Source organism: Diospyros lotus, chromosome 13, assembly GCF_014633365.1.
Source record: "Diospyros lotus cultivar Yz01 chromosome 13, ASM1463336v1, whole genome shotgun sequence".
In the NCBI taxonomy this organism is placed as follows: domain Eukaryota; kingdom Viridiplantae; phylum Streptophyta; class Magnoliopsida; order Ericales; family Ebenaceae; genus Diospyros; species Diospyros lotus.
Genome location: NC_068350.1, coordinates 25,099,829 through 25,125,461, shown reverse-complemented (window position 1 = coordinate 25,125,461; position 25,633 = coordinate 25,099,829). Strand labels below are relative to the sequence as shown.

The 25,633-nt window shown below is 36.6% G+C and overlaps 1 long non-coding RNA gene across 1 annotated transcript in view; it reads left to right on the top strand.

Annotated features, from left to right (window-relative positions):
- Positions 1-14,072, top strand: part of LOC127788377 (uncharacterized) — a 48,257-nt gene extending 34,185 nt beyond the window's left edge. Inside the window, exons 8-9 of the long non-coding RNA XR_008020343.1 lie at positions 7,809-11,056; positions 13,843-14,072. This is a non-coding gene — a long non-coding RNA (uncharacterized LOC127788377). The remainder of the gene's footprint in view (positions 1-7,808; positions 11,057-13,842) is intronic.
- The last annotated feature ends 11,561 nt before the right edge of the window (positions 14,073-25,633 follow it).

Genomic DNA, 25,633 nt, shown 5'->3' with positions numbered 1-25,633 from the left:
CTGATTTTTAGCTGCACAAAAAACTGTTTCCGATCAGATTTTTTTCGATGTCATAATAATCGTATCGAAATTCTGGTTCGTTTCATATAATTGTTTTTAGATATCTTGATTTCGGAGCACTCCCTCCAATCCATTCGGTTACTCATAATTGTACCGAAAATCAAGTTAAACCCCTAATCTTTTGAATATTTCAATTACACTTCCAAATAAAACTACACTTAAAACCATATGAAATTATCTTCATTCCACCATTGAAAATTGACAAAAAAAAAAAAGAAATTTCTTTTTTCGACCAAAGTCGGGAAAAATGAAGAAATTACGCTTACGTCCTATTGTTCGATTTGATCGCTAGTACTTTTGTTTCAACATTAAACAACCAAAAGGTTGTTCTAATAACTAAATTAAAGTGTATTTTGAGTTCAATTGACTTTTTGTGAACGAATTACGACGATTCGTCTTTTCGGCCTGATTTTTAGCTGCACAAAAAACTGTTTCCGATCAGATTTTTTTCGATGTCATAATAATCGTATCGAAATTCTGGTTCGTTTCATATAATTGTTTTTAGATATCTTGATTTCGGAGCACTCCCTCCAATCCATTCGGTTACTCATAATTGTACCGAAAATCAAGTTAAACCCCTAATCTTTTGAATATTTCAATTACACTTCCAAATAAAACTACACTTAAAACCATATGAAATTATCTTCATTCCACCATTGAAAATTGACAAAAAAAAAAAGAAATTTCTTTTTTCGACCAAAGTCGGGAAAAATGAAGAAATTACGCTTACGTCCTATTGTTCGATTTGATCGCTAGTACTTTTGTTTCAACATTAAACAACCAAAAGGTTGTTCTAATAACTAAATTAAAGTGTATTTTGAGTTCAATTGACTTTTTGTGAACGAATTACGACGATTCGTCTTTTCGGCCTGATTTTTAGCTGCACAAAAAACTGTTTCCGATCAGATTTTTTTCGATGTCATAATAATCGTATCGAAATTCTGGTTCGTTTCATATAATTGTTTTTAGATATCTTGATTTCGGAGCACTCCCTCCAATCCATTCGGTTACTCATAATTGTACCGAAAATCAAGTTAAACCCCTAATCTTTTGAATATTTCAATTACACTTCCAAATAAAACTACACTTAAAACCATATGAAATTATCTTCATTCCACCATTGAAAATTGACAAAAAAAAAAAGAAATTTCTTTTTTCGACCAAAGTCGGGAAAAATGAAGAAATTACGCTTACGTCCTATTGTTCGATTTGATCGCTAGTACTTTTGTTTCAACATTAAACAACCAAAAGGTTGTTCTAATAACTAAATTAAAGTGTATTTTGAGTTCAATTGACTTTTTGTGAACGAATTACGACGATTCGTGTTTTCGGCCTGATTTTTAGCTGCACAAAAAACTGTTTCCGATCAGATTTTTTTCGATGTCATAATAATCGTATCGAAATTCTGGTTCGTTTCATATAATTGTTTTTAGATATCTTGATTTCGGAGCACTCCCTCCAATCCATTCGGTTACTCATAATTGTACCGAAAATCAAGTTAAACCCCTAATCTTTTGAATATTTCAATTACACTTCCAAATAAAACTACACTTAAAACCATATGAAATTATCTTCATTCCACCATTGAAAATTGACAAAAAAAAAAAGAAATTTCTTTTTTCGACCAAAGTCGGGAAAAATGAAGAAATTACGCTTACGTCCTATTGTTCGATTTGATCGCTAGTACTTTTGTTTCAACATTAAACAACCAAAAGGTTGTTCTAATAACTAAATTAAAGTGTATTTTGAGTTCAATTGACTTTTTGTGAACGAATTACGACGATTCGTCTTTTCGGCCTGATTTTTAGCTGCACAAAAAACTGTTTCCGATCAGATTTTTTTCGATGTCATAATAATCGTATCGAAATTCTGGTTCGTTTCATATAATTGTTTTTAGATATCTTGATTTCGGAGCACTCCCTCCAATCCATTCGGTTACTCATAATTGTACCGAAAATCAAGTTAAACCCCTAATCTTTTGAATATTTCAATTACACTTCCAAATAAAACTACACTTAAAACCATATGAAATTATCTTCATTCCACCATTGAAAATTGACAAAAAAAAAAAGAAATTTCTTTTTTCGACCAAAGTCGGGAAAAATGAAGAAATTACGCTTACGTCCTATTGTTCGATTTGATCGCTAGTACTTTTGTTTCAACATTAAACAATCAAAAGGTTGTTCTAATAACTAAATTAAAGTGTATTTTGAGTTCAATTGACTTTTTGTGAACGAATTACGACGATTCGTCTTTTCGGCCTGATTTTTAGCTGCACAAAAAACTGTTTCCGATCAGATTTTTTTCGATGTCATAATAATCGTATCGAAATTCTGGTTCGTTTCATATAATTGTTTTTAGATATCTTGATTTCGGAGCACTCCCTCCAATCCATTCGGTTACTCATAATTGTACCGAAAATCAAGTTAAACCCCTAATCTTTTGAATATTTCAATTACACTTCCAAATAAAACTACACTTAAAACCATATGAAATTATCTTCATTCCACCATTGAAAATTGACAAAAAAAAAAAGAAATTTCTTTTTTCGACCAAAGTCGGGAAAAATGAAGAAATTACGCTTACGTCCTATTGTTCGATTTGATCGCTAGTACTTTTGTTTCAACATTAAACAACCAAAAGGTTGTTCTAATAACTAAATTAAAGTGTATTTTGAGTTCAATTGACTTTTTGTGAACGAATTACGACGATTCGTGTTTTCGGCCTGATTTTTAGCTGCACAAAAAACTGTTTCCGATCAGATTTTTTTCGATGTCATAATAATCGTATCGAAATTCTGGTTCGTTTCATATAATTGTTTTTAGATATCTTGATTTCGGAGCACTCCCTCCAATCCATTCGGTTACTCATAATTGTACCGAAAATCAAGTTAAACCCCTAATCTTTTGAATATTTCAATTACACTTCCAAATAAAACTACACTTAAAACCATATGAAATTATCTTCATTCCACCATTGAAAATTGACAAAAAAAAAAAGAAATTTCTTTTTTCGACCAAAGTCGGGAAAAATGAAGAAATTACGCTTACGTCCTATTGTTCGATTTGATCGCTAGTACTTTTGTTTCAACATTAAACAACCAAAAGGTTGTTCTAATAACTAAATTAAAGTGTATTTTGAGTTCAATTGACTTTTTGTGAACGAATTACGACGATTCGTCTTTTCGGCCTGATTTTTAGCTGCACAAAAAACTGTTTCCGATCAGATTTTTTTCGATGTCATAATAATCGTATCGAAATTCTGGTTCGTTTCATATAATTGTTTTTAGATATCTTGATTTCGGAGCACTCCCTCCAATCCATTCGGTTACTCATAATTGTACCGAAAATCAAGTTAAACCCCTAATCTTTTGAATATTTCAATTACACTTCCAAATAAAACTACACTTAAAAGCATATGAAATTATCTTCATTCCACCATTGAAAATTGACAAAAAAAAAAAGAAATTTCTTTTTTCGACCAAAGTCGGGAAAAATGAAGAAATTACGCTTACGTCCTATTGTTCGATTTGATCGCTAGTACTTTTGTTTCAACATTAAACAATCAAAAGGTTGTTCTAATAACTAAATTAAAGTGTATTTTGAGTTCAATTGACTTTTTGTGAACGAATTACGACGATTCGTCTTTTCGGCCTGATTTTTAGCTGCACAAAAAACTGTTTCCGATCAGATTTTTTTCGATGTCATAATAATCGTATCGAAATTCTGGTTCGTTTCATATAATTGTTTTTAGATATCTTGATTTCGGAGCACTCCCTCCAATCCATTCGGTTACTCATAATTGTACCGAAAATCAAGTTAAACCCCTAATCTTTTGAATATTTCAATTACACTTCCAAATAAAACTACACTTAAAACCATATGAAATTATCTTCATTCCACCATTGAAAATTGACAAAAAAAAAAAGAAATTTCTTTTTTCGACCAAAGTCGGGAAAAATGAAGAAATTACGCTTACGTCCTATTGTTCGATTTGATCGCTAGTACTTTTGTTTCAACATTAAACAACCAAAAGGTTGTTCTAATAACTAAATTAAAGTGTATTTTGAGTTCAATTGACTTTTTGTGAACGAATTACGACGATTCGTCTTTTCGGCCTGATTTTTAGCTGCACAAAAAACTGTTTCCGATCAGATTTTTTTCGATGTCATAATAATCGTATCGAAATTCTGGTTCGTTTCATATAATTGTTTTTAGATATCTTGATTTCGGAGCACTCCCTCCAATCCATTCGGTTACTCATAATTGTACCGAAAATCAAGTTAAACCCCTAATCTTTTGAATATTTCAATTACACTTCCAAATAAAACTACACTTAAAAGCATATGAAATTATCTTCATTCCACCATTGAAAATTGACAAAAAAAAAAAGAAATTTCTTTTTTCGACCAAAGTCGGGAAAAATGAAGAAATTACGCTTACGTCCTATTGTTCGATTTGATCGCTAGTACTTTTGTTTCAACATTAAACAACCAAAAGGTTGTTCTAATAACTAAATTAAAGTGTATTTTGAGTTCAATTGACTTTTTGTGAACGAATTACGACGATTCGTGTTTTCGGCCTGATTTTTAGCTGCACAAAAAACTGTTTCCGATCAGATTTTTTTCGATGTCATAATAATCGTATCGAAATTCTGGTTCGTTTCATATAATTGTTTTTAGATATCTTGATTTCGGAGCACTCCCTCCAATCCATTCGGTTACTCATAATTGTACCGAAAATCAAGTTAAACCCCTAATCTTTTGAATATTTCAATTACACTTCCAAATAAAACTACACTTAAAACCATATGAAATTATCTTCATTCCACCATTGAAAATTGACAAAAAAAAAAAAGAAATTTCTTTTTTCGACCAAAGTCGGGAAAAATGAAGAAATTACGCTTACGTCCTATTGTTCGATTTGATCGCTAGTACTTTTGTTTCAACATTAAACAACCAAAAGGTTGTTCTAATAACTAAATTAAAGTGTATTTTGAGTTCAATTGACTTTTTGTGAACGAATTACGACGATTCGTCTTTTCGGCCTGATTTTTAGCTGCACAAAAAACTGTTTCCGATCAGATTTTTTTCGATGTCATAATAATCGTATCGAAATTCTGGTTCGTTTCATATAATTGTTTTTAGATATCTTGATTTCGGAGCACTCCCTCCAATCCATTCGGTTACTCATAATTGTACCGAAAATCAAGTTAAACCCCTAATCTTTTGAATATTTCAATTACACTTCCAAATAAAACTACACTTAAAACCATATGAAATTATCTTCATTCCACCATTGAAAATTGACAAAAAAAAAAAGAAATTTCTTTTTTCGACCAAAGTCGGGAAAAATGAAGAAATTACGCTTACGTCCTATTGTTCGATTTGATCGCTAGTACTTTTGTTTCAACATTAAACAATCAAAAGGTTGTTCTAATAACTAAATTAAAGTGTATTTTGAGTTCAATTGACTTTTTGTGAACGAATTACGACGATTCGTCTTTTCGGCCTGATTTTTAGCTGCACAAAAAACTGTTTCCGATCAGATTTTTTTCGATGTCATAATAATCGTATCGAAATTCTGGTTCGTTTCATATAATTGTTTTTAGATATCTTGATTTCGGAGCACTCCCTCCAATCCATTCGGTTACTCATAATTGTACCGAAAATCAAGTTAAACCCCTAATCTTTTGAATATTTCAATTACACTTCCAAATAAAACTACACTTAAAAGCATATGAAATTATCTTCATTCCACCATTGAAAATTGACAAAAAAAAAAAGAAATTTCTTTTTTCGACCAAAGTCGGGAAAAATGAAGAAATTACGCTTACGTCCTATTGTTCGATTTGATCGCTAGTACTTTTGTTTCAACATTAAACAACCAAAAGGTTGTTCTAATAACTAAATTAAAGTGTATTTTGAGTTCAATTGACTTTTTGTGAACGAATTACGACGATTCGTCTTTTCGGCCTGATTTTTAGCTGCACAAAAAACTGTTTCCGATCAGATTTTTTTCGATGTCATAATAATCGTATCGAAATTCTGGTTCGTTTCATATAATTGTTTTTAGATATCTTGATTTCGGAGCACTCCCTCCAATCCATTCGGTTACTCATAATTGTACCGAAAATCAAGTTAAACCCCTAATCTTTTGAATATTTCAATTACACTTCCAAATAAAACTACACTTAAAACCATATGAAATTATCTTCATTCCACCATTGAAAATTGACAAAAAAAAAAAGAAATTTCTTTTTTCGACCAAAGTCGGGAAAAATGAAGAAATTACGCTTACGTCCTATTGTTCGATTTGATCGCTAGTACTTTTGTTTCAACATTAAACAACCAAAAGGTTGTTCTAATAACTAAATTAAAGTGTATTTTGAGTTCAATTGACTTTTTGTGAACGAATTACGACGATTCGTGTTTTCGGCCTGATTTTTAGCTGCACAAAAAACTGTTTCCGATCAGATTTTTTTCGATGTCATAATAATCGTATCGAAATTCTGGTTCGTTTCATATAATTGTTTTTAGATATCTTGATTTCGGAGCACTCCCTCCAATCCATTCGGTTACTCATAATTGTACCGAAAATCAAGTTAAACCCCTAATCTTTTGAATATTTCAATTACACTTCCAAATAAAACTACACTTAAAAGCATATGAAATTATCTTCATTCCACCATTGAAAATTGACAAAAAAAAAAAGAAATTTCTTTTTTCGACCAAAGTCGGGAAAAATGAAGAAATTACGCTTACGTCCTATTGTTCGATTTGATCGCTAGTACTTTTGTTTCAACATTAAACAATCAAAAGGTTGTTCTAATAACTAAATTAAAGTGTATTTTGAGTTCAATTGACTTTTTGTGAACGAATTACGACGATTCGTCTTTTCGGCCTGATTTTTAGCTGCACAAAAAACTGTTTCCGATCAGATTTTTTTCGATGTCATAATAATCGTATCGAAATTCTGGTTCGTTTCATATAATTGTTTTTAGATATCTTGATTTCGGAGCACTCCCTCCAATCCATTCGGTTACTCATAATTGTACCGAAAATCAAGTTAAACCCCTAATCTTTTGAATATTTCAATTACACTTCCAAATAAAACTACACTTAAAACCATATGAAATTATCTTCATTCCACCATTGAAAATTGACAAAAAAAAAAAGAAATTTCTTTTTTCGACCAAAGTCGGGAAAAATGAAGAAATTACGCTTACGTCCTATTGTTCGATTTGATCGCTAGTACTTTTGTTTCAACATTAAACAATCAAAAGGTTGTTCTAATAACTAAATTAAAGTGTATTTTGAGTTCAATTGACTTTTTGTGAACGAATTACGACGATTCGTGTTTTCGGCCTGATTTTTAGCTGCACAAAAAACTGTTTCCGATCAGATTTTTTTCGATGTCATAATAATCGTATCGAAATTCTGGTTCGTTTCATATAATTGTTTTTAGATATCTTGATTTCGGAGCACTCCCTCCAATCCATTCGGTTACTCATAATTGTACCGAAAATCAAGTTAAACCCCTAATCTTTTGAATATTTCAATTACACTTCCAAATAAAACTACACTTAAAAGCATATGAAATTATCTTCATTCCACCATTGAAAATTGACAAAAAAAAAAAGAAATTTCTTTTTTCGACCAAAGTCGGGAAAAATGAAGAAATTACGCTTACGTCCTATTGTTCGATTTGATCGCTAGTACTTTTGTTTCAACATTAAACAATCAAAAGGTTGTTCTAATAACTAAATTAAAGTGTATTTTGAGTTCAATTGACTTTTTGTGAACGAATTACGACGATTCGTCTTTTCGTCCTGATTTTTAGCTGCACAAAAAACTGTTTCCGATCAGATTTTTTTCGATGTCATAATAATCGTATCGAAATTCTGGTTCGTTTCATATAATTGTTTTTAGATATCTTGATTTCGGAGCACTCCCTCCAATCCATTCGGTTACTCATAATTGTACCGAAAATCAAGTTAAACCCCTAATCTTTTGAATATTTCAATTACACTTCCAAATAAAACTACACTTAAAACCATATGAAATTATCTTCATTCCACCATTGAAAATTGACAAAAAAAAAAAGAAATTTCTTTTTTCGACCAAAGTCGGGAAAAATGAAGAAATTACGCTTACGTCCTATTGTTCGATTTGATCGCTAGTACTTTTGTTTCAACATTAAACAACCAAAAGGTTGTTCTAATAACTAAATTAAAGTGTATTTTGAGTTCAATTGACTTTTTGTGAACGAATTACGACGATTCGTCTTTTCGGCCTGATTTTTAGCTGCACAAAAAACTGTTTCCGATCAGATTTTTTTCGATGTCATAATAATCGTATCGAAATTCTGGTTCGTTTCATATAATTGTTTTTAGATATCTTGATTTCGGAGCACTCCCTCCAATCCATTCGGTTACTCATAATTGTACCGAAAATCAAGTTAAACCCCTAATCTTTTGAATATTTCAATTACACTTCCAAATAAAACTACACTTAAAACCATATGAAATTATCTTCATTCCACCATTGAAAATTGACAAAAAAAAAAAGAAATTTCTTTTTTCGACCAAAGTCGGGAAAAATGAAGAAATTACGCTTACGTCCTATTGTTCGATTTGATCGCTAGTACTTTTGTTTCAACATTAAACAACCAAAAGGTTGTTCTAATAACTAAATTAAAGTGTATTTTGAGTTCAATTGACTTTTTGTGAACGAATTACGACGATTCGTGTTTTCGGCCTGATTTTTAGCTGCACAAAAAACTGTTTCCGATCAGATTTTTTTCGATGTCATAATAATCGTATCGAAATTCTGGTTCGTTTCATATAATTGTTTTTAGATATCTTGATTTCGGAGCACTCCCTCCAATCCATTCGGTTACTCATAATTGTACCGAAAATCAAGTTAAACCCCTAATCTTTTGAATATTTCAATTACACTTCCAAATAAAACTACACTTAAAAGCATATGAAATTATCTTCATTCCACCATTGAAAATTGACAAAAAAAAAAAGAAATTTCTTTTTTCGACCAAAGTCGGGAAAAATGAAGAAATTACGCTTACGTCCTATTGTTCGATTTGATCGCTAGTACTTTTGTTTCAACATTAAACAATCAAAAGGTTGTTCTAATAACTAAATTAAAGTGTATTTTGAGTTCAATTGACTTTTTGTGAACGAATTACGACGATTCGTCTTTTCGGCCTGATTTTTAGCTGCACAAAAAACTGTTTCCGATCAGATTTTTTTCGATGTCATAATAATCGTATCGAAATTCTGGTTCGTTTCATATAATTGTTTTTAGATATCTTGATTTCGGAGCACTCCCTCCAATCCATTCGGTTACTCATAATTGTACCGAAAATCAAGTTAAACCCCTAATCTTTTGAATATTTCAATTACACTTCCAAATAAAACTACACTTAAAACCATATGAAATTATCTTCATTCCACCATTGAAAATTGACAAAAAAAAAAAGAAATTTCTTTTTTCGACCAAAGTCGGGAAAAATGAAGAAATTACGCTTACGTCCTATTGTTCGATTTGATCGCTAGTACTTTTGTTTCAACATTAAACAATCAAAAGGTTGTTCTAATAACTAAATTAAAGTGTATTTTGAGTTCAATTGACTTTTTGTGAACGAATTACGACGATTCGTCTTTTCGGCCTGATTTTTAGCTGCACAAAAAACTGTTTCCGATCAGATTTTTTTCGATGTCATAATAATCGTATCGAAATTCTGGTTCGTTTCATATAATTGTTTTTAGATATCTTGATTTCGGAGCACTCCCTCCAATCCATTCGGTTACTCATAATTGTACCGAAAATCAAGTTAAACCCCTAATCTTTTGAATATTTCAATTACACTTCCAAATAAAACTACACTTAAAACCATATGAAATTATCTTCATTCCACCATTGAAAATTGACAAAAAAAAAAAGAAATTTCTTTTTTCGACCAAAGTCGGGAAAAATGAAGAAATTACGCTTACGTCCTATTGTTCGATTTGATCGCTAGTACTTTTGTTTCAACATTAAACAACCAAAAGGTTGTTCTAATAACTAAATTAAAGTGTATTTTGAGTTCAATTGACTTTTTGTGAACGAATTACGACGATTCGTGTTTTCGGCCTGATTTTTAGCTGCACAAAAAACTGTTTCCGATCAGATTTTTTTCGATGTCATAATAATCGTATCGAAATTCTGGTTCGTTTCATATAATTGTTTTTAGATATCTTGATTTCGGAGCACTCCCTCCAATCCATTCGGTTACTCATAATTGTACCGAAAATCAAGTTAAACCCCTAATCTTTTGAATATTTCAATTACACTTCCAAATAAAACTACACTTAAAAGCATATGAAATTATCTTCATTCCACCATTGAAAATTGACAAAAAAAAAAAGAAATTTCTTTTTTCGACCAAAGTCGGGAAAAATGAAGAAATTACGCTTACGTCCTATTGTTCGATTTGATCGCTAGTACTTTTGTTTCAACATTAAACAATCAAAAGGTTGTTCTAATAACTAAATTAAAGTGTATTTTGAGTTCAATTGACTTTTTGTGAACGAATTACGACGATTCGTCTTTTCGGCCTGATTTTTAGCTGCACAAAAAACTGTTTCCGATCAGATTTTTTTCGATGTCATAATAATCGTATCGAAATTCTGGTTCGTTTCATATAATTGTTTTTAGATATCTTGATTTCGGAGCACTCCCTCCAATCCATTCGGTTACTCATAATTGTACCGAAAATCAAGTTAAACCCCTAATCTTTTGAATATTTCAATTACACTTCCAAATAAAACTACACTTAAAAGCATATGAAATTATCTTCATTCCACCATTGAAAATTGACAAAAAAAAAAAGAAATTTCTTTTTTCGACCAAAGTCGGGAAAAATGAAGAAATTACGCTTACGTCCTATTGTTCGATTTGATCGCTAGTACTTTTGTTTCAACATTAAACAATCAAAAGGTTGTTCTAATAACTAAATTAAAGTGTATTTTGAGTTCAATTGACTTTTTGTGAACGAATTACGACGATTCGTGTTTTCGGCCTGATTTTTAGCTGCACAAAAAACTGTTTCCGATCAGATTTTTTTCGATGTCATAATAATCGTATCGAAATTCTGGTTCGTTTCATATAATTGTTTTTAGATATCTTGATTTCGGAGCACTCCCTCCAATCCATTCGGTTACTCATAATTGTACCGAAAATCAAGTTAAACCCCTAATCTTTTGAATATTTCAATTACACTTCCAAATAAAACTACACTTAAAACCATATGAAATTATCTTCATTCCACCATTGAAAATTGACAAAAAAAAAAAGAAATTTCTTTTTTCGACCAAAGTCGGGAAAAATGAAGAAATTACGCTTACGTCCTATTGTTCGATTTGATCGCTAGTACTTTTGTTTCAACATTAAACAACCAAAAGGTTGTTCTAATAACTAAATTAAAGTGTATTTTGAGTTCAATTGACTTTTTGTGAACGAATTACGACGATTCGTCTTTTCGGCCTGATTTTTAGCTGCACAAAAAACTGTTTCCGATCAGATTTTTTTCGATGTCATAATAATCGTATCGAAATTCTGGTTCGTTTCATATAATTGTTTTTAGATATCTTGATTTCGGAGCACTCCCTCCAATCCATTCGGTTACTCATAATTGTACCGAAAATCAAGTTAAACCCCTAATCTTTTGAATATTTCAATTACACTTCCAAATAAAACTACACTTAAAAGCATATGAAATTATCTTCATTCCACCATTGAAAATTGACAAAAAAAAAAAAGAAATTTCTTTTTTCGACCAAAGTCGGGAAAAATGAAGAAATTACGCTTACGTCCTATTGTTCGATTTGATCGCTAGTACTTTTGTTTCAACATTAAACAACCAAAAGGTTGTTCTAATAACTAAATTAAAGTGTATTTTGAGTTCAATTGACTTTTTGTGAACGAATTACGACGATTCGTGTTTTCGGCCTGATTTTTAGCTGCACAAAAAACTGTTTCCGATCAGATTTTTTTCGATGTCATAATAATCGTATCGAAATTCTGGTTCGTTTCATATAATTGTTTTTAGATATCTTGATTTCGGAGCACTCCCTCCAATCCATTCGGTTACTCATAATTGTACCGAAAATCAAGTTAAACCCCTAATCTTTTGAATATTTCAATTACACTTCCAAATAAAACTACACTTAAAACCATATGAAATTATCTTCATTCCACCATTGAAAATTGACAAAAAAAAAAAGAAATTTCTTTTTTCGACCAAAGTCGGGAAAAATGAAGAAATTACGCTTACGTCCTATTGTTCGATTTGATCGCTAGTACTTTTGTTTCAACATTAAACAACCAAAAGGTTGTTCTAATAACTAAATTAAAGTGTATTTTGAGTTCAATTGACTTTTTGTGAACGAATTACGACGATTCGTCTTTTCGGCCTGATTTTTAGCTGCACAAAAAACTGTTTCCGATCAGATTTTTTTCGATGTCATAATAATCGTATCGAAATTCTGGTTCGTTTCATATAATTGTTTTTAGATATCTTGATTTCGGAGCACTCCCTCCAATCCATTCGGTTACTCATAATTGTACCGAAAATCAAGTTAAACCCCTAATCTTTTGAATATTTCAATTACACTTCCAAATAAAACTACACTTAAAAGCATATGAAATTATCTTCATTCCACCATTGAAAATTGACAAAAAAAAAAAGAAATTTCTTTTTTCGACCAAAGTCGGGAAAAATGAAGAAATTACGCTTACGTCCTATTGTTCGATTTGATCGCTAGTACTTTTGTTTCAACATTAAACAATCAAAAGGTTGTTCTAATAACTAAATTAAAGTGTATTTTGAGTTCAATTGACTTTTTGTGAACGAATTACGACGATTCGTCTTTTCGGCCTGATTTTTAGCTGCACAAAAAACTGTTTCCGATCAGATTTTTTTCGATGTCATAATAATCGTATCGAAATTCTGGTTCGTTTCATATAATTGTTTTTAGATATCTTGATTTCGGAGCACTCCCTCCAATCCATTCGGTTACTCATAATTGTACCGAAAATCAAGTTAAACCCCTAATCTTTTGAATATTTCAATTACACTTCCAAATAAAACTACACTTAAAAGCATATGAAATTATCTTCATTCCACCATTGAAAATTGACAAAAAAAAAAAGAAATTTCTTTTTTCGACCAAAGTCGGGAAAAATGAAGAAATTACGCTTACGTCCTATTGTTCGATTTGATCGCTAGTACTTTTGTTTCAACATTAAACAACCAAAAGGTTGTTCTAATAACTAAATTAAAGTGTATTTTGAGTTCAATTGACTTTTTGTGAACGAATTACGACGATTCGTGTTTTCGGCCTGATTTTTAGCTGCACAAAAAACTGTTTCCGATCAGATTTTTTTCGATGTCATAATAATCGTATCGAAATTCTGGTTCGTTTCATATAATTGTTTTTAGATATCTTGATTTCGGAGCACTCCCTCCAATCCATTCGGTTACTCATAATTGTACCGAAAATCAAGTTAAACCCCTAATCTTTTGAATATTTCAATTACACTTCCAAATAAAACTACACTTAAAACCATATGAAATTATCTTCATTCCACCATTGAAAATTGACAAAAAAAAAAAAGAAATTTCTTTTTTCGACCAAAGTCGGGAAAAATGAAGAAATTACGCTTACGTCCTATTGTTCGATTTGATCGCTAGTACTTTTGTTTCAACATTAAACAACCAAAAGGTTGTTCTAATAACTAAATTAAAGTGTATTTTGAGTTCAATTGACTTTTTGTGAACGAATTACGACGATTCGTCTTTTCGGCCTGATTTTTAGCTGCACAAAAAACTGTTTCTGATCAGATTTTTTTCGATGTCATAATAATCGTATCGAAATTCTGGTTCGTTTCATATAATTGTTTTTAGATATCTTGATTTCGGAGCACTCCCTCCAATCCATTCGGTTACCCATTGTAACGACCCGTTAGAGGGCCTAGTATTATTTAGAATTAGTTAATTAATTATTGAAGTAATTAATTAAGAGGATTTGCCATTTAATTATTTAATATGGCAGTTTAGAGATTTAATTGAGAAAATAGCATTTAATTATATTTAATTATTGTGAAAATTAAATGCAAGGACGTGTTGGTCATATTACGGATTGGATGTTAATATTCAATTAGTAAATGGAATTAGTGTGATTAAGGGATTAATTAACCCAGCCGTGAGAAGGATTCGGTTTGAAAGACTCCTAGTTATATTAGGAGAGAGAGATGGCATTAGGGTTTCTCTTAAGCATATGTATATATATAATAGTCATTAGCCATGTTGTCTTCGCCGTGTGAAGAACAACAGAGAGAAGAAGAAGCTTCAACAGTGAATTAAAGGCTTTGCGTTGGAGGCTTCTGTTAGATCATTGGATCGATCAGAGAGTTTGAAAGGCAAGTTATTCTCCCTGTAAACTTTTCTTACGAGATCGTATATTAGCATTCGATCATCAGTTCCAGCAGTTCTTCGTTTAAGTTTCAGATTTATGTTACAGTCAGTGTATATATATATATATAGGCACGAGCAGTGAGTTCAAGTCTTGCATAGGAGGCTCTCGTGAGATCATTAAGTCGATCAAGAAGATCATAAGGCAAGTATCCTTCCCCTGTAATCCTTTCTTACAGGTCTTGATTGAGTTGATATCATATTTCAGAATTTATATCAGTTCCAGTGCATGTATATATTCAAATATGTGCGTTACAGTGAGTTATATCAGATCAGTGCATGTTTATACATGTATTTACATGCTTACAGTGAGTATCAGTCAGTTCAGGCATGTTTCTTGCAACGTTTTTCATTAGCTATGATCAGTAAATCATCCCTCAAGTTGTTTATATATCAATTGGGATTGTTCTCCCAAGATTTCTTTTGGAATGGTGTAGTGAAGATAAGTTTTGAATGAAAGATTTGCTCTCTGTTATCGTAAGCTGTATACCTGATAAGAATCCAGTCATTCGAATAAGCCTTGAGTCATTCGAATGAGTTTCAAAGCATCCGAATAAGTTTCAGTGTTATCGTAGGCTTTTCCCCTATAATATTCCAGTCATTCGAATGAGTTTTTGGGTCATTCGAATGAGTCATGTGATTATCATATCATTCGTATGTATTTTTGAGGTTTTTGACTGACATTCGAATGAGCCTTGTTGTCATTCGAATGAGCCCTTGAAGATGTGAGTAAGTTGTTGCTTTGTATAGCTTAGCATTCGAATGAGCCTTCTTGTCATTCGAATGATCTTCAAATTGATTCGAATAAGGTTACTGTTGCATTCGAATGAGTCGCTTTTTGCCAGTTCAAAAGTTGAAAATTTTCAAAATTCATTCGAATGAATTTGAGAGTCATTCGAATGAGTCCCAGATCAGATCCGAATAGCCTTTGAATATCATCAGTCATTCGAATGAGCCTTCTGTCATTCGAATGAGTCTCTGTCATTCGAATGAGTTTTCTGCCATTCGAATGAGCTTGCTGAAATCCATTTTTTTTCATTCGGATGAGCTGCTTTTCATTCAAATTGCTTCCTTAGACTTTCTCAATCATCCAAATAGTATCAAATGGCATTCAAATAGCTTCCAATAAATTCTTGATTCAAGTTTTAAATTTAATATGAATATTCAATTATTCAAATATTGAATTTTTATGCCAAGATATCATCAAATCCAATATGCCATGCCTATACTTAGAAATTTCAGAATATTTGAATCTCAACATTTCTAGTAAAAATCATATACCATGTTTAGCAGTTCATTATGACATGGTCAACATTATTTTGTGAGATTATGTGCATACACATTGTATGAGCATTGAGCATGACTTATGTGGAGCACTACATATCGTGTGCTAGCATTTATATGAGCATTGCATTATGCGCGCCAGGCGGCTTGTCCGCGGGGATCCCACTAGTATCAGTACAATTATATCTCAGTTATGAGTTGCTCGCCTGATGTCGACCAGGGAGCTAGGGGCATATTGCCCAAAGTATGTGCTTACAGTTTTTATGTTTGCAGGACTCAGATCAGTCAGGTATGTGTTACAGTTATGTGGGCCTATGGGCCAAGGTTGCATACCTGCATTTAGTTTACAGCTTATGTGCATTACATCTTATAAATGCCATCCAGTGATTATTATATCTCTCAGTACAAGTTCAGTAAGTATTTTTATCAGTATCGATATTCTTCGATTCAGCTTCAGTTATTCTTTCTAGTTTATTACTTGCTGAGCTTTGTAGCTCACCTTGTACTCTTCACCATTCCAGGTCCTAGTGGGGGAGTACCAGACGTGGGGCCTAGCAGCAGTGTCCAGTAGTGTGTGTACGTGGAGCCGCTCAAGACCAAAGATGTCTGGGAGTTATTAGTTATTAGTTATTAGTTGTTAGTTAGTGTTTGATCAGTTTAGATTCATTTTAATTTCCAGTTTAGGGAATTTCCCTTAGATGCAATTATGATTTCAGTTTTTGATGACTCAGAGTCTTATCACAGTTAATTGATATATACAGTATTGGTATCAGAATTCAGTTATCAGTTGGTTTATTTTATTTTCCCCGTAGCACCTCTTCTCGGGCAGTTCTAGGAGAGGGGGTGTTACACCCATAATTGTACCGAAAATCAAGTTAAACCCCTAATCTTTTGAATATTTCAATTACACTTCCAAATAAAACTATACTTAAAAGCATATGAAATTATCTTCATTCCACCATTGAAAATTGACAAAAAAAAAAGAAATTTCTTTTTTCGACCAAAGTCGGGAAAAATGAAAAAATTACGCTTACGTCCTATTGTTCGATTTGATCGCTAGTACTTTTGTTTCAACATTAAACAACCAAAAGGTTGTTCTAATAACTAAATTAAAGTGTATTTTGAGTTCAATTGACTTTTTGTGAACGAATTACGACGATTCGTGTTTTCGGCCTGATTTTTAGCTGCACAAAAAACTATTTCCGATAAGATTTTTTTCGATGTCATAATAATCGTATCGAAATTCTGGTTCGTTTCATATAATTGTTTTTAGATATCTTGATTTCGGAGCACTCCCTCCAATCCATTCGGTTACTCATAATTGTACCGAAAATCAAGTTAAACCCCTAATCTTTTGAATATTTCAATTACACTTCCAAATAAAACTACACTTAAAAGCTTATGAAATTATCTTCATTCCACCATTGAAAATTGACAAAAAAAAAACAAAATTTCTTTTTTCGACGAAAGTCGGGAAAAATGAAGAAATTACGCTTACGTCCTATTGTTCGATTTGATCGCTAGTACTTTTGTTTCAACATTAAATAACCAAAAGGTTGTTCTAATAACTAAATTAAAGGGTATTTTGTGTTCAATTGACTGTACTCTTCATTTGATCTTTGAAACTTTCGAAAAGTTACCGTTTTGACCTTACTCGGGCAAATTTAGAAAATTGCACTTAGGCCCGGCTAGTCGATTTGACCTTAAATCCATTTGTTTTAACTCAAAATCACTTAAGGGTTCTATACATAAAATATTGATTCTTGACATGCTCCATTGAGTTTTTGAACATCTCATATGTTAATTCGGTTTTCTCAGCCCAATCGACAGCTGTACCGAAAACTGTTCCCGATCCAATTTTTTTCATCACTAAAAATCATAACTTAAATCACTCGTTGGTACTATATCATTTTCCTTAATCGACTAGGGTCTGGGGTACTCCCTCTGACTAATTCAGTCGTCCAAAGCTATGTTAGTGTACCCTATAGTCTCACTTTTTTGCAAATTTCATTTATGCCCTTCATTAAATACTGTGGCAACAGGACATCCATAGGCTATGCGCGCAATGGAAATGCCAACTTCGGATGCCAAGTGGGCAGGGGCATGGTGAGCAATGTCGAGGCCTCGAATTTTAAATTCCAAGTCATGGGAGCCTGAGAGAGGCCTGCTGGAAGGCCAAGCTGGGCATCGTGACTGAATGCACTAAGGGTGTGCAAGGAGAGATGAGAGGTCTCGATTTACTTGGAAAGTAATGGTAGGTGCTCTATGGTTATGGGTGCCGGAGCTTGAGGTATGATCTCGTGGGGTAAGATTATGAGGCCTCAAGAGGTGAAGTAGTTTGAGAGTCTTAAGCGGTAAGAGATGCAGAGTCTTGAGAAGTGAGGCTCGTGGTATGAGCTTGAGGTTATCAAGGCAAGGATAACCAAGCAAGATGGCTTGGGTAAGATGGTGGTGGAACCAACGTAGCTCGAGGAAGGCTTTAAGTAGCTTTGATGCTACGGGTGAAAGGCTCGATGTGACGGATCTGATGCTATGGACCGTGTGGCAGAGGACTAATGAGTTGGCTCGCGTTGAGGGTAAGTGGCCCATGGGCCTGAGCAATTTAGTGAACTGCAGGTGACGATCAGATGCCGAAAACCTAGAGCAGTACCTTAAGAGAGTTAGTCAGGTGAGATCGATAGTCTCCTGCAAGGGATAGGACATCTAGAGTAGTCCTAGGGAGAAATCGTGGAACGCGAAAAACGTTCTGATGGATTAGTAGTCGAGTAGGAAGCTTGGTAGGGTGAAGCTACGAGGTGCGAAACAGATCAGAGTGGGACCTGAGCCATGCCATTGGAAACTGTTGTTGGGCCAGTGTAAGGGAGCAACACGATAATAATGATTGGGTGTTGACTCTCTGAGGCACAGGGCGACACGATGGGGAACCAGTGTTGGGCCAGTGTATGGGAGTGACACGATGATGATGACCAGGTGTTGGCTCGCCTAAAACACAGGGCAACACAGTGATTATGTAGATGGTCAGGGGCTAAAGATTTGTGAAATGCGGTAGAGGTGGTGAAAGTTATGGTCAATTCCATAACTCAGCTGCTAGTAATAAGAGTTGTCAGGGTGTTCCACCCAAGTGGAGTGTAAGCCCTTTATCTCGTTAAAGTAGTGTTGAGGCGGTTTAGCGAATGTTTGGGTGTTGTAGCACTTCGAGATGTTTGAGAAAGAAACCCGGGGAAAAGAAACGGGTCTAGCGTGGGAATAACGCTATAGTTGATGCCTATGGTTGACGGGTCTAATGCCAAGGACTACTGGATATAGAAGGTTAGTTCACGGGAGGGACTGCAGCCCTCTATGTGGAGTAACCTGTCTGCGGTGGAGACGATTAGACGTGAAGACCTGGGGTATGCTGTAGGTTATGTCTGGGCCAGACCTAAATTTCCGTGAGGGTTGAAAAAAAAAAAAAAAAAAACATCATAGTGCCTTTGTTGTCTTGGCAGCATGAAGGTTTGTGAATAGATTGAGTGATATCTTGTGGTGTGAAAATAAGACGTGTGCCGATGCTCCTTATTAAAGGATGCTAACGCAGTTGTGGTTAAATTTGATCGAAGTTAATCGGATAAATTGAGATGAGAGACCCGTGTAACCTTGCGGTAATGCAAGAAGATGGATTGATTGGTGGAGTCGGTAAACGGCTCCAGAATGTTAAGTAAGTGCCGTGGAGGGCGAGACTTACAAGTTGGAAGCCAACCGTGAGAAGGGAATATTGAAGCGCGTGAACGCTTCGAGTAAAGGGATCTCTAATCTGTGAGGTGAGCTGTGGCAGGCTGAATGTGTGGCTGAGGCACGGTTTGAAATTCGTGAAAGCTTGCAATTGCACTGTCCAGTATTAGTCCTGATGTGTCGATGCAAAAATGAGGAAGTATCCTCATGTAGCACTGGATGGATTTTCGGTTGATGACATAGGATCAATTGCCAGGTGGTAGCACCTGATGGCAATGACAGGAGCGTGAGGCTCGAGGACTGTAATGTAAAGCCTTATTTATTGATCGTGTACATAAAGGTTCAGCGGGTCCTGGTGGCAAGACCAGGTGAATTTTTGAGAAAGAGACCCAAGACTTTAATAGATGGTTGGTCAAGACAAAGTTGTGCCGCTTGAAGGAGTGCTACTCCGTAGCGAGAGTTATAGAGGGTAGTGCTGAAATGTGGCCAGGATAGAACTTGAGATGTTCTCCCAAGAGAGGCTAAACATAGGGCAACAGCACGGGATAAACTTCATAAGGCGCTATAACTCTATCAGAATGGATCACCTGGAGAAAGCCATCGTGATGGCAAGTACCTGAGTAGGAAGGTGAGTCCTACGACATCGTGTGGAAGTGTGAGTTCCACAGGAGGGACAGGGGTGATTTCCAATGGATGGAGTTTATATATCGAAGCGGTAGTTAATGAGTGCAAGAGTAGTGCCTGGAGAAAAGTTGTGTTGGTTATGAGCCGTGCGATCCGGTTAAAGCTAGTCGAGTTGATTAGATGGAAGGTGAAGGCGAATTTAAGATGTCGCCAATGGGTGACGAGAGCTCGAAGGAAGAGCTTAGGGGACGAGATTGGTTCCCAGGAATGATGTGGAGGTGATGAAATCACCTGAAAGCTGTGAGTAATACAGCTAGAGGGATGCCTTGGAGTTTGGGCAATTAATGAGATTTAACCTCGTGGCTAAAGGTTAACGATTGTGAAAGGAAATCAGCTAGTGGAGCTGATTAGTAACCGGCTGAGGGTAGTCGATGGCGATCGAAGACGCTGACCGGTGATAACGGCAGCAGTAGTGCAGCGGCTGGTCAGGGTCGCAGGGCGTCGAGAGAGTAGTCGGTCAGTGGCATAGGTGGCTCCTGAGTCGCGGTTGCGATTGGATGTGGCGCTAAGTGATGGCAAGAGGTCGTCTTAGCTGATGATGATGGCGTTAGAGCCAATATGGTCACTCACTGAGGTGTGAGCTGATTGAAGCAAAAGTTATAAGAAGTCCGGGAGAAGCCAGAGTCTCGCAGGGAATTGGCTAGCTGCTATAAGCATAGCAAAGTGATATGAGAAAGGCGGCCTAAGAGTGGGGTCGTGCCGGTTGCATTGAGCAGTGAGATTCATGGAGCAGCGAGTCTTTGAGATGGCATGGTAGTGTCATTGTCGCTGTCAGGGAAAGGATGTCAGGAAGGTCAAAGGTAGCCATTTTGCATGGTAAGACCTTGAAGCCGAGTGTGAATGGCCATGAAGGCTGGTGCCTATGAAATTTCATATGCAACGACCGTGGAGGGAAAATTCGTTGTTGTTCTGGTGTTGTCCTTGCCGAGGAGGACAAAGGGAACTATTGTGTATGGTTTAAATCAGGTGTTTGTCGCAAACTGAGAATAAACCTAATTTAGGATTGCTGAAAGTTTAGTGCCTTAAGAGTAAGAGGCCCTGTCGAGGCTCTAGTGAGATTTGAAAAGCCCCAATGAAATTGAAGCTAGGCGAGTAAATTTGGCTAGAAGATCGTTACAAGAGTGGGGGTGTAACCATGTTAGCTTGTTGTGGTGCGGACCAAAGGCACGAGTCATCCTACATGTGCGATGCAATAAGTGATTGTGCAGATGGTAATAAGCCAATCACTTGTGCCACGCACCGTGGGTGATGACAAGGGCTGACTAATGGTTCCGCGACCTTAAGCGCAATGGTAGGATCCTTGACTCGCGGTAGGGTTTAACAGCCAAGGTAAGGCCTAGCATGGGACATGATCGTGAAGCTGAATTGGGTGAAGAATTGAAGAGGGGGTTGCTTAGTGAAGAGTTCCTTGTTTGGGGTATGAAACCCCTATTAGCGTGTGTTATCGGCCAGTAAGGAAGGCCAAAGTACCTTTGCGTGCTTAATGTGAAGAGCTCCTGGTTGGGAGAAGGTTGGAGCCCGAGCATTGTTAAGCTCGTGGTGAGATCGTAATGGTGCGTGCATCGCCAAGCTCGAGTTGGACTCGGGTAATGCACGTATGGTTGAAATGTGTAATTACCTGACATGTAGTTAGGTATATCGATTTTGCGTAATCGTATCGATAAATGAGGGTCGGCTGGTCAAAGTAGAAAACCATGTATGAAATGGTCGAAGTTGGCTGGGTGGGCCAAATGGTTGCTTCCCGTGCAATGATAGCAGGGTTAGTTGATCAGTAATGAGAGGTTGCCATGAGGATCGACTCAATCTTTGCATGCGTGTGATAAATGGCAGTGTGCCATAGTGGAAAGAGTGTCAAAGTGTCTTGTGGGCACTAAAAGAGACATTGCGGTGATGATCAGTGCTAAAACGTTGCTGGTTGGACCAGCGTAAAATCGTGGCCATGTGTGATTGGCAGTAGGAAACGTTGCCGTGTGTGATCGACGTAAAATCGTATTAGACTGATCAGTAATGCAATGTTTGTGAGAGTTGTTTCGGATGATGCGAAAAAGGGGAAATGGGAAGTAAACTTGCAAAGCGATGCTTCGAGGTAGAGAAAATTCATGGAGATGAATGTCGTTGCAGTAAGCATGACCAGCGACCAGTGGTGCTATTTGGTGAGAGGCTAAAGCGGTATTTAGTTGGAGAATATCCTCGAGAGTCAGGGGACCCAATGCCTGAGTGAAGCCTTAAGGTGGGAATTAACCCGAGGTAGAGGCTGAGAAATGGTTCGGCTACGAGAATCTCAAGCAGGAGATTCAGAGAGTAGCCTGAGAACGTGATTATCTTAGGCAAGAGATTAAGGCAAAGTGAATTTCGAGGGCGAAATTCTTTAAGGAGGGTGGAATGTAATACCCGGTATTACATGGTATTGGAAAATAAATAAATTTTGATTATTTTGTCAGGACCTCGGGTGGTCCAGGAAGGCCAAAAATAAATTTCGAGCAATTAATTAATAATTTGTCGAATTCGCGGCTGGGAGTGCCTCGGGACTTGGATGTCTAGGGAAGAGGGCAAGAGATTGATGAGCGTCTCGAGGTGAAATTAATGACGCTGGAAGCGGTCCGATCGGGAATAATTTTCGGAATAAATTCTGTATAAGCCCGAGAGGGTGCAAGTACCGAATAGTCGGAGGGGACCTCCTGGAAGCTGAGGGGACCCTAGGGGTGGTTCGGTTTTCTGAGTAAAGCAACCCTTAAGTGTTTTCGGGTCGAATAAGGGTCCCGTGCAGGCGCAGGGACGAGGTCGGTATTCCCAAGTAGCGGTCGACTATTAATTTTTGATAAATCGAGATGTGGTGTGGCTTGATGATAATTTAATTAAGCCTTGGAGGGTCAAAGTGTTATTATTAAAAGTCTCAAGTGTAATTAAAATTCTTTAAGTGGGATTAATAATAAAATAGGGAGATTAAAAGCTTTATATATGTAATTATATATATATAGGCGTGGGTGTATATATAGGCAAAGTCGCGGGCGGCTGCCATTTCAAAAATTTGAAATCAAATAGGAGAGAAAGAGTGAGGGCCGAGAGCCTTCGTGCGATTGCAAGCGAGAGAGATTGAGAGAAAGCTTGCAAGAGAGAGAGAGTGAGAGCATGAGAGGGAGAGAGAGATCGAGAGAGTGATGGTGGCAGCCATGGCCGCGAGGCTGGTGCTCGGAGGGGTGGCCGATGGCAGCGGCGGCTCGCGTGGTGGCCGTGGTGATCAGCGGCCATAGAGGAAGCCGATGATGGTGGAGACAACGTCGAAGGCCGCGGTGGCGGCCAGTTGCAGCGGCCAACAGCGGAAGCTGCCATTGCCGATGGGTTGCAGATGAAGGCAGCAACGAGTGAGGCCGAGCAAAGCTAGAGGCAGCGTGCGGCCGAAGCTGGAAGCGGTCGTGGTTGGTTGCTCCGATGGTAGAGGTGGCGGCAGCGTCGACCGAAGGCACTGGAAAAGCTGGCAGCGGCGGCCATGGCAGAACGCTGGAGGTCCAGCGCGCAGGGCGGTGGCTCGCGATGGTGGCAGCTCGCGTCTGCGGGTGCTGGCGGAGGCGGCTGAGGCCGCGAGTGGCCGCCAGCGATAGCAGCAGGCAAGCGGTGGCTGCCAGCGGTTGGGCGCGCGCAGGTCGGCCGCCCAAGGAAGAAGAAGCGTGAATAGTGGCTGCGCGCGGGAGAAAGAAACAAGAAAGAAAAGAAAGAAAAAAATAAAGAAGAAAAAGAAAAATAAGAAAAGAAAATGAAAGAAAATATGGAAAATTGAGAAAAATGCCAGAAAATTCCAAAAAAATGAGGGAAAGTTCTGGAAATTAGTTTGGGGCTTGATAAGCTTGCCGGAAGCTCGAAAATTGGATTTTTGAGCGCAAGTGGCTTCTCGAGAGGCAAGGCCGATGTGGGCGTTTAGCTGTTTTTCTCTTCAGACTAATCGAGGTAATTAATTTATTTCTTCTCAAATTAATTTGATTATGAGAGATAATGAATTGTGTCGTATTGGTTGGATTGAACCCTCAGTGGGGTTGATTGGAAGTTGTTGTTGGTGTGTGTGTGTGGCGAAGTCGAGGGCATTGGTTAAATGCTGGATGCTAATGGAGTTGGGGTTTTGTGTGTTTTGCATCTAGGTTTGACCGGGGAGGCGGCGATCCTAGAGGAACTAGAGGTTCGGGCTGGAGTTCGTGCCGAGGCGGAGTTGAGGCTTCGAGCCAAGTAAGGGATGGCCCCATGTGGAGGTGGCCTTGCAAGTGGGTAAATGTGTTTGATAATGTTTTTATGTTGCATTGGCATGTAGTGGTTATATCTTGTGTGATGCAAGAACTAGTGGACCCGTGGCCATGTGGAGGACTAGTGTGGTGGGGGCTGATAGGTTAATACCTCAAACCTTAGTGGGTTGTGAGGATGAGTGGACCTAGCCTCATTTGCATGCATTGGCAGACATAAACATGATTATACTCATATTTACATGCATTGCACCCTTACTGAGTCTTTATGACTCATGAGGTTTTACCTCATGTGTAGATGATGCAAGTCCGGATACAAGCAGGGATGGCGCCAGGAGGCTATTGTGGCAACTAGCTGTGTTGCCCGAGTTTTGTATTTTATTACCTCTTGTACGTAGTCATGTAGCGTGGTATATGTATACCCTTGTGAGTAAATGTATACTTGTTGAGAGTTGGTTGTATCTAATTGCTGTAATCTTCGAAGAGTGATAAATGATTGTGAAATTGTTAATTATATATATGGCTCGGGTTATTGAAGCCAAGTTCGGATCGAGTAAAGATCAGCGAGGTATGTTCTCATAAATCCCCAATACTCAGCGAAGTGTTGTATGCTAGCTTTGTGCCTGGGTCACCTCTGGCTTGCTATGGGGCGAGCTGAAGAGAGGTGAAGCTCACTCGGGTTTCGGGTCTCAGTCCGCTGTGTCTTCTTGATTGAGTTAGGACCGATTCTCGAGTGGAGCGAAGGGAAGGACGAAGCCTAGTTCCCACCTAGGGCGTTTCTCTTGAAACATAGTCCAACCCTTCAGTTGTGGTTTGATAGGTGAGTAATCTGGTCGATTATTTACCAGTGACACCCGTAAGTGGGAGCGGGTTGTTACATTATTGTCATATTGATATCTGTGCATGGGAATGAGATGTCGCCCCCAGAGTGTAGCCGTAATTCCCTAAGGGCGTTGAGAGAATAACGTTAGGCTTATCGTACAGAAGTTCGGGATTTGCCTAGGATTCCTAGCCAGGCTTACGGGCTAGGGAAGTTACACTAAAGGCAAATGTTGTTCATGTTATTGCATCATGCATTCGTATATATGTTTTGGACCCTCACTATAAGTTTCATCTTCTAATGGGTTATGCCCCTTCCAG